General features: G+C 40.0%; 2 pseudogenes; both read left to right on the forward strand.

Moving 5' to 3' along the window:
- The first annotated feature begins 6,461 nt into the window (after nt 1-6,461).
- LOC145069443 (pectinesterase inhibitor 10 pseudogene) lies at nt 6,462-7,336 on the forward strand (annotated as a pseudogene).
- A 1,833-nt stretch (nt 7,337-9,169) lies between these two features.
- On the forward strand, nt 9,170-10,053 carry LOC145068658 (21 kDa protein pseudogene; annotated as a pseudogene).
- Nucleotides 10,054-10,979: the final 926 nt, after the last annotated feature.

Below are 10,979 nucleotides of genomic sequence, written 5' to 3' on the forward strand. Positions count from 1 at the left end.
TTGTGACCCATCCTTCTTCTTCACAAACATAAGTGTGGCTCTCTATGGCGAACTGCTCGGTCTGATAAATCCCTTGTCTAACAGGTCTTGCAGTTGTGTAGACAACTCCTGCATCTTGGGAGGAGCCAACCGATGTGGTGCCTTGGCTATCGAAGCCACACCAGGAACTAAGTCAATCCTAAACTCTACCTGCCTCTCCGGAGGTACCCCAGGCAAATCCTATGGGAACATGTTTGGGTACTCTCGTACGATCGGTACATCATGCACGGTCTCCTTACCCTTATCCCGGGTATCCATGACATAGGCGACGTAATCTGCGCAACCCTGATGTAGGTAGCGTCTCGCCCTCGCTGCAGAACACAAAGTCGGTCCACACTGTGACCTCTCGCCCTGAATCACTAACCCTTCCCCACTTGGGGCTCGAACCCGTACAAGCTACTGCTCGCAGTCGATCACTGCCCCATTGGGGCTCAACCAATCCATACCCACGTTAACCTTATTCCCTCGCAGGGGAATGAGGACTAAATCAACGGAATACTGCTCATCGAACAACTGCAGTGTACATCCCCGATAAACCCTCGCGAACCAAACAGTCCTATCATCCGTAATCTCTACATCAAGGGAACACTCCAGCTCCCTCCGAGATCCAACAAATCGTTTGCTAAGCACGAGCGATACAAAAGATCGGGTAGCCACCGAATCGAATAATACTAGAGTAGATATGTCGTTCACTAAGAATGATCCTATAACGAAACACATAAACATAAGCGATAATAAATATAAATAAAGAGATAAGGAGAAGATACATGCCTGTCACAACATCGGGAGCTGCACGTGCCTCCTCTGCTATCAGCTGGAAGGCTCTTCTCTTCGCCATAGGCGCCTCTCTCTGCCCTGGTGGCCATCGGTAATCCTCAATGTAGTAGGAGCGGGTGCCGCCACCTGTCCTTCTGCTGCTAAACTCGGGCACTGGGACCTCTTTTGTCCCCTCTGATTGCACTGGAAGCAAATCAGATCAGATACTATGGTGGTGGAGGTGGTGGTAGCAGTATAATCCCTGCTGATGTGACAAGTTCGGCCGCACTTAAAGCAGCCCGAACTAACCGCCCTGCACGTCCCCTCGTGCGTCCTACCAAACTTGCCGGAGTAGCCTCGGCCCTGTTGGCTCTTCCCTCGGGAATCCACCTTGGGCTTCTTGCCCGAACACTCCACACCAGACACCGCATCTAGTTTCCTCTTCCTCTCTATCTCTAAATCGATCTCCCTCTCCCGAGCCCTCGCTATCATATCCTTCAGCGTCTTGAAGCTGGATCAGCTCGCAAACTATCGTATGTCACTCCTCAACATCTCATGGTACCGGGCCTTTTTCATCTCCTCGTCTGCCACATACTGCGGAACAAGAAGGGCCCTCTCCCTGAACTTGGCGGTGATCTCAGTCACCGTCTCAGTTATCTGTTGGAGATCCTGGAACTCCCGCGCAAGCTGCTGCACCTCGATCACAAGTGCGAACTCGGCCCTGAACCTAGTCGAGAAATCACTCCAGGTGATCACATCTATAGCAACATCATCTCCAATAGCTCATCCAACCTCCTCCCACCAATCCCACGCCCTATCCTTCAGGAGGCAGGCAGCAAGTCGAACCTTGTCCCCCTCAGGACAACAGCTGGTGCGAAAGGCATTGGCGACATCTTCCAACCACCTGCTGCTAGCAATGGGGTCCCTGGCCCTATGGTATTCTGGAGCTCCACAACCTCGGAACTCCCTGAATGTCATCATGCGCGCCCCATCATGGCCGCCATCTCGGTACGGAATACACCCAACCTTTCGTCAAGAATTTCCAAAATGCCCTCCTTGACCGTACCGAAGATCACAGGAGTCTGTTCAATGTTACTGCACATGATATCAGATTAAATGAACTCCATCATCTGATCATCGATCTGCCTGGCTCCAGAGCCCGAGCCTGATCCCTCGCCTGCGCCAGAACTGCCAAGTGGTCTAGTGTGTAGCGTCACCATACTGAAAATACACCATAACAATCATCAGAATACTCATCATAACTTGATGGATCATACACACAAGTTCCCTGGGTTCATCTCGGCCCTCCTTGACTCGAGTACAGATCCTCTGCTTTTAGTAGTACAAGCACATACTACCTTCCACATCTATCCGTACTTTCCTCAAGAATTGCATTGACTCCACCAAGTCCCTTTCTCTACTACTGCTCTCAACGCTAATCTCATCCTAGGTTTACCCTAGGGTAATCTCTGACCCACTCTCCACCATCAGTTGCATAAGAAGTCCATGCTACCTTTCCCTAACTAGCTCGCGAATACCATTACATTTTATTAAGACCAGATGATTCTTCGAATGAGAGGTTTCTCCCTACAACGGTTGGACTCAAACAAGAGTTGCGAAATAAGGCTAAACCTAACCTTCTGAAATTATTTAGTCCTCATAATATGTAACTTAGCGTATACGTTCACTAGTTAGTTAAAGATAACTAGAACTCCTAAAATCACAAAGCATGCAACATTCGAGCATTGAGTAAACCAAACCAAGCATATTCTAATCAGGTCATCATATCACAGACTAATCAGTACTAGCATGCAGTTCAATAAGCTCATACAGTAGGCATACAAGGCATCCTTACTAGATCCTTATCTCTAATCTAGCATGCAGTTCACATATTCACAATTCATATCATAACATAAACATGTATGGGTAATTTGGGAGAACTTACTTGAGCTCGGCTGATTGCATGCACCACACTGTTTTCTCTTTTAAAAATCATTTTTATAAAAATGATTTTCATTTGAAAATTTTCATACCAAATCCTCAGTTTGAGTTCAGACACACCCGAGAGTATGCTCGAATCCCTCAAACCAAGGCTTTGATACCAACTTGTAACACTCATAAAATACGGTCCCAAAAATTTCGTTTTTAAATCATAAATAAACCATAGTTATTGAAATCATCTCCTTAAACATAAGTCATAGTATCTCAAAACATCATAACGGTATATCCATATCAAAACATATGTCAAATATATCAGAGTAAACATCCCAGGCTAAACATCATGGTGTGTGCAATGTAGTCATCCCGAGCTCTTTCCTTTGCTACCGGAAGTACCTGAAACCAAAACTGAAAACTGTAAGCACGAAGCTTAGTGAATTTCCCCCAAACTACCACATACCATACACATAACATGCAACTAGGAGATACAATCCACGCCCACACTCAAGGAGAGACATGCCTCACCCACACTCGAATAACGGTCCCCGACCTATGAAATACGCGCCCCGCCCACGCTTAATGAGATACGGGCCCCGGCCACACTCAGTTATCTAGGAGATACGGGGCCCGCCCACACTCGGCTAACTAGGAGTTACGGGCCCCGCCCACACTCAGCTAACTAATAAACACCTACAAGTATCACACAAACAACAAGTATAACCAAATCTACCAATCCATTCCATATCCATACTCAAAAGATACAGGCCCTGCCCACACTTAGCTACTAATCAGCACATATAATATACACGGGCCGGCATTGGTGTCTTCGACCCGTTCAATCCAGGAGGAAACTCACCTCAAATGTCGGATGATAGCTGAAACGTCTCTGCCCGGAATCAGCTCTACTCACTCCATGAACCAAAACAACCCCTTAGATACCATTTCATGTTCATAACCCTTTTAGGGTCAACTACGGTCAAAGTCAAGTCTAGGTCAAAGTCAAAGTCAACACTCCGAGTTGACTCAACTCGTCGAGTTTACCCTTCAACTCGCCGAGTTCCCATGAATCACAGAATCGTGAAATCGCAATCCAACTCATCAAGTTTTCCTCCAACTCGTCGAGTTCTTCCTTTTAACAGAATCGGGATACTTCGACCCAACCCGTCGAGTTCTTCAGTTTGTTGGCCCTTCTTAATGCATTAAGCCCTTATTCTTCAGATCTACACCCCATACTCCAGATCTAAACTGGAAATGCCACTATAAGGGTAAAGTTTCCAACTTTACCCATCAATACCTTTCCTAAATGGATTAAGCTCAAACCCTAACCCAAAAAGGCCAAGGTCTTAATCCAATCACCATCAAAACCAAAAGATAAATCATGGGGTCCTAGATCTAGACTCTAGGGACAAAAAGATCACGTAAACTCCCAGCTTTCTCCACATGCATGGCCATTAGAAGCTCCAAAAAGCCAAAATGATGGTCCAAAGGTTTCATGGGACTTCCATGGCCATAAAGTTGGTACATTTATGCCATGAAAACCCTTCAAGACCTTAGATCTGAAGTGGTAACCCATTTGGGATGTCCAACTCCCAAGGACCATGATATTTGGACCAAACCAAGCAAAATAAACCCAAAAAGGAGATCTACTCAACTACAAAGCAAGGTTCAAGCTTTATACCAGCAAAGTGTCGTAGATGAGGCAAGGATTCTGGATCTATAAACTCATTCTTGTGTCCTCAAGCTTTTCCTTCTTCCAATGGCTTCAAGCACACACTAAAACACTTAAATTGGCTCACAAACACTCACAATAGCATTAGGGTTTCGAGATCTCGGGTTAGGGACTTAGATGCTGGAAATGAGGCAAACACCTTGGGGTTAAGGTGTTTAAATAAGGTGCAAACCCCGGAAATTAGGATTTCATATATGTCAGCCTACTCGTCGAGTTGAGGCCTCCCAACTCGTCGAGTAGATTACTTAAAATACGCGGCCCTTATGATCTTTACTCAACGAGTTGGGGGGTCCCAACTTGTTGAGTTGCTCTATAAAATGGAATAAATTATAAATTAAATACATACCATGAACCAGGCATTATAATCGAACAGCAACAACGACCTAACAACAACAACAAACGAATACCAACAAACAAATGAACATCAAAAACGAACAAACATCAAACAGATTAAACGAAACTGCTACAAAACCTTCTAACAACGTATCAAACCTCCGCTTTGATACCATGATAATATTGTATGATTATGATAGAGAGAAATTACAAGCTTCTCAATGAAAAATGTTGGATTATTGTCTAAGCCCGTAACTATATTTGGTAAGTATTTGACCCGGTTGTGCATGGTCCTTTTGGGTTGCCTTCACCAAAGCGACATGATAGGATGATTTATTAAATAAAGAGGTTATTATGATTTATTAATATATTATATGATTAATATATTAAAGGAGAAATCCTATAGTTTAATTAATATTAGACAATAATTAATTAAGAATTAATTATGTGGCTAAAAGAGATTAATTAAATAATGGGGACTAGAACTGTCAATTGTTTGATAGTTGGTTTTGGGTTGTGGATCCTTATGGATCATGAGGTGGACGAAATTAAGATGTATGGACTCCTTGAATTCGTCCAAGCCCTAATCTAGAAGGATCCTTGGACTGCTTAAGGCCTAAGTAATCTAATTAGGGTTTCTGGCTGTAACCCTAGCTACTCAAGTATTTAAAGGACCAAGGGGCTACAGAAATCGGCTACCAGAAATCCTAAGGAGTTCCTAGAGCCGTTTTTGTGCCCACAACCTCTCTCCAAATCATCCTCTTGTTTTTTGGTGTTTGTAAGTCATTGGAGGAGTGACAATTGTGACTCTAAGCTCCAAGGATAACAAGAGTCCAGCTTCCAAGAAAGAGGTAATCATCTAGTTCTACTTTGTCTTGTCAATTTCGAATTGTATATCATAGATCTAGGGTTTGCAAGTCTTGGATGAAAAGCATGTTCATTAGAGAAACCTAGATCCAAGCATTAGGGTTTGCATGTGCACATAGAAATGTTCTTATGGCTCAAACCCATCAAAAAACATAAGAACTACAAAGAAAAAAGCAGAGAATAAATACTAACAAGACAAAAACTTAATAGGCTAAAGCCTAAAAGGCCCATAAACATGTGGGCTAATAACATATAGGCTAACAATTCATTTCCTGTTTTAGTTTTGTGACCGAACTCGGAAGTTGTAGGGTCAATGTACTACTTATGTGAAAGTGTCTAACAGGATCCAATTTGGCATCCAAGTAGTAGCACAAATCAGGGTAACTACCTGACGTGAGATCACTTGTTCAAATTGAGTAGCGCGCAAGTGGTCTGGAAAGTTGATTGTAACTCTGTAGCCCCCAACGGTCCAACTTGTACATAGTCCCATTTCTAGATCCCATTGAAGCCCCCATTTAATTATATCAAACATTAAAAATTCAAAGTCAAGCGCATACGATTCAATAAAAGACGGCTAAAGGTTTGCATGATTGAAAGTTGTTATAAGAGCTACTTGATAAATATTTTGGCGCATTTACAAACTATCTTAGATAAAGACTAGAGCTTGAGGGCTTTCATTAACTATTGTTTGTAAGAAGCAACAAGGAATATAGTTGTAAAAGATAAGCCTACATTTGGTTTCCTATAAATTTGGAGTCCATTTGCTCGACTTTCATAACCTACTTCCATAGTTCCTTACCTTAAAACTTAATCCAGACAACATTCACTTCACACCCTCCTAATTAATAAAACTTCTAGATATGGAAGTCTCATATTCAATTTATACTCTAGCCTCTAACATTCTCTTAATAATACTTCTCTTCACTTACACCATTAATTCAATCTCTGCCCTTGAGAAAACAAACACCGAGTTCATCAGAACATCATGCAGTTTGACAACTTACGCTACACTCTGCTTCAACTCACTCTCAACTTGATCAGGTGCAATCCAAACAAGCCCTAAGCTACTATCCCAAACAGCTCTTTCTATCACCCTTGACACAACACGCACCACCTCATTAGCAATGATAAAACTGTCACAAGTTCATGGAATGGCTCCACAAGAGGTTGCTGCCATGAAAGACTGCATTGAGTTGCTGAGTGACGCGGTATACGAGTTGAAAAAATCACTCGAGGAGATGAGTCAACCGGGTTCCAAAGATTTTAGGCTAGTGAAGAGTGACATACAAACGTGGGTCAGTTCTGCATTGACAGATGAAGACACGTGCTCTGAAGGGTTTGTGAATGACCCAAAAATGAAAAGTGTGGTGAGAGGAAAGATTGTGAATGTTGCCCATTTAACCAGCAATGCTTTAGCTTTGATCAATAATTATGCTTCTTTAAGCGGATAGTTGAAAGGAAAATAGAGATATGATGCTTAGATCTATTCTAAGAATCACATAGTAAGGCAGCGAAATCTCAAGACATCCACACAGTAATCATAAAATTTTGTATTGGTTTTCTTATAGCGATGTGTGAATGTAGGTCAAACTTTTGCTACCCTTGATTGCAAATGCAATGTACTACCGAGTGAAAATATATATATTTGAAAAACATTATCATGTATTAACATTATCTTGACGATATTACCATGTCTCCTATTGTTTTTATACTTCTAGTATCATCTCTCATATTGCTTCAAAGTTTTTCCAAGAATGTTATCCCTCCCCTGCTTTTAGTCACCATGTGCGCCCGCTTTTCATATGTCAAATGTTATCTATGGAAATAGTCTTTGTATCATTGGGTGGAATGTATGGTTTCGAGCTTTTTGCATTTAAGAAAAAGGGTGTGTCTCTATGTGAACTTTTATGTTGCATTATCCATTGCTTATGATAAATAACTAAGAACACAAAATCAAGAACAAACAAATGGTATCAATACAGAACCCTATATTACTTGCCTCTAAAGAATCACAAAATTTCGTCATAAGGTCACATGTTCAAGACCATTGAACCATAACCATGTACATTAATGAGATGGGATCTGACACAGATCTTGTTTAAACTTAAAAACAATTTGGTGAATTGGCGAAAACAATCGAATCCATATTCTTATCTAATGACCAAAAAAGTGGGATTTGATTCCAAGAAAACTGGAATCAAAGTTGACAGGGATCTAACAATCTAATGATCTGATCCTGAAAATACCTACTGTTGTTCATTAGTCGAAAACTAGTCAATGATACCTCAGTTACAAATTAAAACTTAATCACCATTTCAAATAAGTGAAGCATGAGCAATATAGATGAGAGTAATACAACAGGAAGCTTTAATGTAGGCCCCTAAATGTACATCAGGATATTCTACTGTATAATTAACTTGTTCAACACATCAAACAACACAAATTTCATCTTGATTACAATTTCAAAATATCTACAAGATATTAAAAGTCTTAACTCTCGAAATATCCACCATTCCAAAACAAAGCATTCATCTGTGTTTGTGTGTGTGTGTGTGTGTGTGTGTGTGTGTGAGAGAGAGAGAGAGAGAGAGAGAGAGAGCATGTTCAAACTGAGTAGAAAGTGGTCCAGAAAGTTGATTGTAATTGTGTAGTCCCCAGCCGTCCAACTTAAACACAGTGTCCCATCTTTAGACCCCAGTGAAGCCCCCTCCACTTCATACATATCTGACTTTCAAACTTATCCATTTTCATGATATTGGCAACCCTTAAAACAAACAAACTTGAAAACTAAGATGAAGGATTTGAAGAATTCATGCTATTTGTTGAACTGCTGGTGTATATAGAACCAAGGATCTCTTAGGTTGGATGGAATAAAATTACCAAAGAATGAAATAATTGAATAAGCAAAGTAACACAACGAGTCATTACATTTCAATATCAAATATCATGTTTGGCTGACCTAAAAAATGAAATGAGTCTATCAAACTTATTGTTTGTAATATGCAATTAGAAATAAATGATTAAAATAAAGAGAAAAATGTTATTGTAAGAAAAAAAAAAAAAAAGTTTAATCAAACAAAGATTTATTGCCAAATAAATTAGATATAAACATATTTTATGTATATTTAAATAATTAATATATGTGATTTAGGTATTCTAAAAAAGTGTGTATATCACATTAAAAAAAATGTCCACAGTTTTAAAATATTAAATTAAATTAAATACCATGAATCTTATAACAAAATTACAACCTAGTCCCAAGAATTCCCCTTCATTTACTTGTATCAAATATCAAAAATCAATAAAGGATGGCTAAAGGATTGCATAATTGCAAGCTGCTTAGTGCAACTTGATAGATATTTTGACATGAGACTATCACATGTACATATCATCTTAGATAGAGACTAGAGTTAGAGGTTTTCATTAATTATTGCTGGTGAGCAACAACGAAAAGTTGTAGAAGATATTTACATTTGGTTTCCTATAAATTTGGAGTGCATTTGTTCAACTTTCATAAATCGTAATTAACCTACCTTCTTAGCTTCAAACTTTAAGCCATATATATAACATTCTCTTCACACCCTCCAAAAAGAATTTCTAAATATGGAAGGCTTATATTCAATATATTCTCTAGCTCGTAGCATTCTCCTAATATTACTTCTCTCCACTTCCTCCATTACTTTAATCTCCGCCCTTGACAAAACAAATGTGGAATTCATCAGAACATCATGCAGTTTGACAAGTTACCCTACACTCTGCTTCAACTCTCTGTCTACTCAATCAGGTGCTATCCAAACAAGCCCTAATCTGCTAGCCCAAACAGCTCTATCAGTCACCCTTGACACCACCCGCACCACATCCACAGCAATGGTAAAATTGTCACAAGTACATGGCATGGCTCCCCGGGAGGTTTCTGCCATGAAAGACTGTATTGAGTTGCTGAGTGACACGGTATATGAGTTGAAAAGGTCACTTGATGAGATGAGTCGACCGGGTTCTAAAGATTTCAGGTTGGTGATGAGTGATATACAAACATGGGTGAGTTCTGCATTGACGGATGAAGATACGTGCTCTGAAGGATTTGTTAATGATCCGAAAATGAAAAGGGTGGTGAGAGGAAAGATTGTGAATGTCGCCCATTTAGCTAGTAATGCTTTGGCTTTGATCAACATCTATGCTTCTTCTCTACACGGATAGCATATATAAGATGCAGAATTTTATTTTTGTTGCCTTGTAGTAATTTGTGAATGGCCTTGATTGCAAATGCAACGTATTATTGAGAGAAGTTATTAGTTTAAAATTATTGTCATGTATTAATAATCTCTTGAGGATATTATCATTTCTTGTATTGCTTTTATATATTCTATTATCATATCTCGTTTTGCTCGAAAGTTGTTCTAAGAATGTCACAAACCAAGTTTTGATATAAGTTCACATAGGGTCAAGTTTTAATATAAATTCACAAGTCACGCTTGTATCAAACTTGTTTTATTAAACATAAACTATGATAAACCTTTTTGGAACACTTGAATCAAGCTTTGGCTTTTTCTTTAAGCCTAGCTCAAACCTACATCAAGTTTTTGAGGCTAGAACACCATCCGGTCAAGCTCCAGCTCGGGTCGGCTCGTGTGCAACCCTATTTCCGAAAGGATTTGGGGGATAAAAATGTTGGTGGTGTTAGTTTCATCAAGCATTTTAGGTGAGTGGAATATACACTAGTACAAAAGGGGATTAAGGCTATGCTAAAATACGAGTTTAGGACCAAAATCCGTCACATGGTCCAAAGTCAACATCCTTTATAGACAATCGATCATGCGGGCAGGGTCAAGGGCAACGTTGACTGTGCCCTAATTAACAGTTTTGAAGGATTGCAAAGCTAATGGATCAACTACTAGCGAGTTTCGAAGGTCAAAGATACTAAAGGCCAACAAATATGCAGTAAGTCCCAAAATATGTAAGTTGTGAAAGGGACAGTTGTTTGGTAGGTTTTGAGAGGTAAGTATAGTTATGAAGGGTGGAGCATGCACATGACATGTTTAAATGGTTAATTGTCATTCATGATGTTTATCCAATTACATGTAACCGTTTGTATATATACAGAACTTTGTCACTAATTGTAGATTCTCACAAAATCCGAAACAAACAAGCCTAACACAAAATTTTCCATTTTTTGTCATAACTTTGATTGGATTATACCCTACCACATATCACTTTGTGTCACCCAAGCTATTGTTAAGCTGTTGAGTCTAATGGTTGCCAAGGGACGTATCAGCTGCAATGACGACCAAGAATGGGTATATTTGATGTAGCACCATTA

The sequence above is a fragment of the Lactuca serriola genome, chromosome 8 (genome assembly GCF_051521515.1).
Source record: "Lactuca serriola cultivar US96UC23 chromosome 8, Lser_US96UC23_V15, whole genome shotgun sequence".
Lineage (NCBI taxonomy): Eukaryota > Viridiplantae > Streptophyta > Magnoliopsida > Asterales > Asteraceae > Lactuca > Lactuca serriola.